The 5487-nt window shown below is 38.1% G+C and overlaps 1 non-coding gene across 1 annotated transcript; it reads right to left on the bottom strand.

Annotated features, from left to right (window-relative positions):
* Window positions 1-4714: 4714 nt before the first annotated feature.
* On the bottom strand, window positions 4715-4786 carry TRNAW-CCA. The gene has a single exon. It is a non-coding gene; the product is annotated as a tRNA-Trp (tRNA).
* Window positions 4787-5487: the final 701 nt, after the last annotated feature.

Genomic DNA, 5487 nt, shown 5'->3' with positions numbered 1-5487 from the left:
GGTCAAGGGGGCATACATGCTTTGGGTAAGCATGCATGTTGTCAACATAAGAGGGAAAATACTTTCAGATTTGTGGTGTTAACCAACCAACACTAATAGAAGTGAGGGTGGTCAACGACATTTGATATACCTAAGGTAGGTAGGCATACTCATCTCAAAATGAGAGTACACCAAGATCATGATGTTGTTACTACTATACTCACAAGGGGTGTAGGAGTGAATCGACAAGAAGTGTCACATGCTTAAGGTAAGCATGTAACTCAACAAGGTATGATGGCACAGCCATGATCAACAAGTATACCAACAATTACTAAGATGATCATGAAGTATGACCAAGAGGATCATCATGCTTAAGACAAAGCATGCATCGACAAGATAAAGAGACTAACACACACAAGATCAATAGACAAGAGTAATAATAAGGTGACAACAATATGAGACACGTCAATCAGAGATCAAGAGATGGCTTGCCTTGGCTTATTTGTCCCTGGACTTCTTCAACTCCATCAAATAAGAATTCCCACAAGTATAAATAAAATCCTTGTCCGATTCCACTTCTTCTTCTTCTCCTCCGAAATTGTTCGCATCTATCGCCGGAAAATATAAAAGGAACACAATCAATCACATTGCTCCAAACATAACAAGCATGCAACATTCAACAATCAATAGCCAACCACTTTACTAAGGGCTAGCATACAAAAGACTTATAGATACTACAAAGCAACTAAAAGAAAACCCCATTTATTTACCTAGTAAAGGTATGAGAGTGCCACGACTTAGCAATTGCCTCTCTAGGTATCACCATGGCACAACTAAGTATCCCCTGGTAGATAACATCATAAAGAGGACAAGAGCATTAGTTTGACATCAAATACATTCAAAAAACATTTTCAAACATTTTTGGAAAAGTAGAAAACAGTTTTCCTAACTTAGTTTGCTCACATAACACAACATGCAAAATAGGAAGCAAACCATATTCCACATCATTTGAAAACTCAAGCTAAATAAAAGAGCTAATGTTAAGTTGCAGAGGTTTTGCTTTGCAAGCATAAAACAAAGGTTGACCATCTCTACTAAAAAGAGTTGGTCAAGGGTTTTAAATAAACCGAAAAGTTTTGCTTCAACAACTCATATAGCACACACATGTTAATATCGGTAACCAATATGCATGAATAGAGACTAACAGTATTTTTCCTAGATGGCCAGTACTAAAACAAGACCAACCCAATTGGAATCACCCAAAAATGTTAAACCTAAAATTTTAGGAATTTCTTTGAATCTGACTGTACAGAAAACAAGATCTGTAAGCCATAAATCGTAGAAAAATCCTAAAAATATGAGACACTGGCATTTGAAAGATATTAAAACAGAGATGCATACACAATTGGATTTGGGTTCAAATTGTTTCTGAAACTCTCACGAATGGATTGACAAGATTACTGCATGTCTATACTATTTGCTTTACCTCTGGAGTTACAGAACAGATAAAGGTTTGAAACTTGTTTGAGATGATTAAGAAAACATTTAGTAGTCCTACAGAACTAGAATCACTCAATTAGGTTCAAAAATGGATTTTTGGTGATTTCAAAGCTAACAGCCATGTCTGCAGAACACACAGAACAAGTTTAATTCGCCACAAATCATACATAAAACATAAAAATATGAGGTTAGCTGCATCTGAAAGGTATTGAAAATCTGGTTCTCACCCAACTGGTTTCATCCAAAATATCATTCCCAAGCTCCTGGTTTAATTCGACAAAGTCAGATCTGACCAGATCTTGATCTGTGAACCATTTCAGTTTCTGGAGGTCAATCGAAGTGAAACCACCGCCAAAATGAAGGTATTGAAGAGGGTTTTTACCTACAGTTGAGTTTGTTCAAAAAGGTATTGTAAATCGGAACAAATCTAACAAACAGTGAATCTGCATGATTACAGAACTTTATTTACCACGGACAATCCGTAACGAATTTGAGGATTAGACCAACGCCAAGTTGTAGATCTTTTCCGTATCTATCTGTGGAACTTTGAATCACTCGATTTGGATCTGCACACGAGTTTTGGCGGATTTTACAAGTTCGTTCCAGAATCTGAAACAGCAAGATTACAGAAATTACTGCAAGGTTTTGGACGAACTTTGGTCAAGAGTTTCAGATCTGAGGATTGCTCAACCTTCTCCATGCTTGGACCAACATGCACCTGCATCAAGATCCAATCTTAGCAATGGAGGAAGAAGAAAAGGAGAGGAAACCAGCTAGGGTTGGGGGAGAAGAGAGTGAGAGGGATGCTCTCATGGTGAGGGAAAACTTGAGGGAGGAGGGAGCTTCATCTTGGTGAGCTTTCCATGGCCATGGCCGGCCATGGGAGCAAGGGGCAGCAGCAATTTCGTGGGGGAGAGTAGGAGAATAGTGTGAGAGAATAGATAAGGTGGAGGAGTCAGTGAACAGTGCAAAAATGAGAAGCACAGGGGGAGGAGTTGGCCGGCCAAGGGCCTTTTATAGAGGGAGAGGGGTGGCTGCCTTCTTTTTGACTGGCTATGGTGGGTGGCTGCCCATTTATTGAGTGGGTTAGGTGGGAGGCAAGTCTTGTGGAGGAAGAAAGTGAGGAGGAAATGGCTGGCCAAAATTTGAATGCATACCCAAATTGGCCGGCTATAATCTTGCCAAACAAGTGAACAAAGAGAAAGGTGCACAACCTCCTTGTGTATAGGCCAATGCATGATGTTGAGGAGATAGTGTCAATGAGTGACTTTGATGATGATAAAAGATAGGGGTAGATACATATAGACAAAAAGGAGTATGAAGGTGACATGTGCCATGAGAATAATTTCCACCACTTTGGTTGAGACCAACTTATGAAGAAGATAATTCCCGAGGTAGAGTTGATGAATAGAAGTTTTCATTTGAATTCAAAATTGAAAAGATTGGGATTGACCACATGCAACAGTGCATGAGCATGTCAAGATAGATGGGATGGTGATGGTGGTTTAGTCAATGATAGGGCAAGGTTAAGAGAGAAGGTGAGAGAAGTAACCATATACCCACAATGATGAATATATTGACATAAATCATCAATTCATGAGGTCAAAGTGATAATGAAAAAGAATAGAGGATTGAGATGGGTATGATGAAATATAAGTTGCTCTTCAAATAAGAGGTCAATTGGGAGTGATTTGAAAGTATCAAATGATCATCCATTTGATCAAAAATTGGAGGATGGAGGGGATTCAATGTGGTAGATCAGAGATGCAGACAAGATGTGCAAGAGTTGTCATTTGAAATAGAACTTATTTTGAAAAGTATTTGAAACACCTCAATTATCTAGGGACAATTGGGAATGAGCTCAAGTGGAATGAAATTTGAAAGTGTTGAGATAAAACTAGTTGGAACATAGGGGTTCAAAATATTCTACTTACTTTTTCAAGTAAAGTGGAGTTTTCTCAAATTTAAAGTAAACAAGAAGAAAACAAGAAATGGTGTAGGTACCATAAACAAGCTTTTTGTTAAAAAGAAAACAGAATAGAGAGTACTATTTTAGAAATCAGTACTAGGTAGAAATGGGATGAGAAACAAAACCCATTTCAGTTCCTTGTTTTCCTTGAAGAAATATTTTGAAAAGATTTAATAAAACTAGAAGTAGTTTTGTGATCAAAACTTGAGAAGGAAAAAACAATAGGGTTTTTGAGAAAGAAAATTAATTTAGGGAGAAATGTTCTCAAGGGTAGATGGTGGCTACAAAATGTATCCATCATTCTCACTCTTGGTTTTGTGAAGATAAACTTGGATGAAAACAAAAACAAGAGGTAAAAGAGGAAGAAGTGATCTGGTGCTGGAACATGGGATAGGATACCAGATCAAGTTGAATATATGAGTTGCAAGGATTGACTGAGACATGCAGGATGTGGAGGTTGAAGAGGGTGTTGCATAGATGAGATCCACGTATTGAGGCTACCAATAACAGTTGCGGTTGCATAGAGATTAACTGCCAAAGTCTGGACATTTTAAGCCTGTCAACACAGATGGTCGACATGGCCTCAAAAACCAACAAGGATGAGTGGGTATAAGAGAGGGATGTAGCTAGGGGTAGACGATCCCAAGTTTTGAATTAAGGATGATTGAGCTATCTTGTACCACAAAGAGAAAATCAAGATGGCACACTCATGTTGCCATCAGAAGAAGAGTTTGATGTAGTAAAAAGGAAAACAATTTTTCCTAAGTCACACATGTGTTCTATTAGGTGAGTTTGTTTGTCTGGCCACTAGAAGTGTTGTTCTTTGAGGTAGCTCAAGACAAAGTTCAACAAGCAATACAAGATAATACATCTACCAACAGATCAAAGCAATTTATCTTAACAGACAGATCAAGGCAATTCATGTAATTAGTTTAAAGAAGAAGTTTTTGTTCCCCCTGATTTTTGCAATAAGGACAACTAATCAAGGTTACAAAAGTTGGGGTGTTACACCTTTTTCTTTACTTCTTTGGTATTCATAGTTTCCTACCCCACATTATTCAATCGAATGTATTTAGAGATGCTAGAAAAGTTAATCCGCATGGATCGGAGTATTGAACCTAGCATGAATCAAAGAATTTTTATCTTTTTAAGAAATTGTTTGCTTCACTTAAGTCTTTTGAAATTTCAAGCTTTCAAATCCCACATTATTCAATATAAATTCATTAACGGTTATAACCAAAAGTTAATCCGCATGAACCGGGGTATTGAACCCGACGTGAATCGAACACACAACCTTCTGATCTGGAGTCAGACGCGCTACCATTGCGCCACGGATCCCTGGTGCTTATGTAGAGTAATTAAGCTTCACATTATCCTGATCACACCTAACCTGGAAGTTCTATGAAAGTACAGCACATGGTTGGCCCCTCATCACGAGCTTACTTTCCACTTAAAAAATGCTAAAACTTCTCTAAGAGGTCTGACTGTCTAAGGACAGAACCTGCAACAGAAGTTACAAGATTAGCTCAGTGCACGATTACAATGTTAGAACCCCTTTGAAATTTCAAGCTAAATGTGCCGCAATACACATGGACTTCAACTGTACATGCCCACCACTTTGTTGAATGCGAAGTGAATTTCGCTGCATGGCATGGTCAAGAGCAGAGTAACACAGGGCAGAACTACATAAAATTTGGGAGCAGCAAAAAGCTGCAGAACAAATCACACCTGATATAATTTCAAGCAAATGCTAGGGAATGTATGAAGTCCCTAGGCTACTTTGTAAAGGTTTGTATACATAATGATTTCATTCGCCGGTTGATAGAAATGCCACATTCTGTGCACATCTACACAACTCTATCGCCAGATACATAATAACTACATACTGTAAATTTCACCACCTGGTAACTTGGAGCAGCAAACTCAGCTATAGTTGAGTATTTGAAACATATTACAGGATCTCAACAGCAAAAAGAGAAAAAATTACAGTGGCTCCTTCCAGGGAAAAAAATGATGTATTTAGTTAGTAGTATATTTTT

This window comes from Lolium rigidum, chromosome 2 (genome assembly GCF_022539505.1).
Source record: "Lolium rigidum isolate FL_2022 chromosome 2, APGP_CSIRO_Lrig_0.1, whole genome shotgun sequence".
In the NCBI taxonomy this organism is placed as follows: domain Eukaryota; kingdom Viridiplantae; phylum Streptophyta; class Magnoliopsida; order Poales; family Poaceae; genus Lolium; species Lolium rigidum.
Note: the sequence above shows the minus strand (reverse complement) of the source record. Positions and strands in the feature narration are given on the sequence as shown.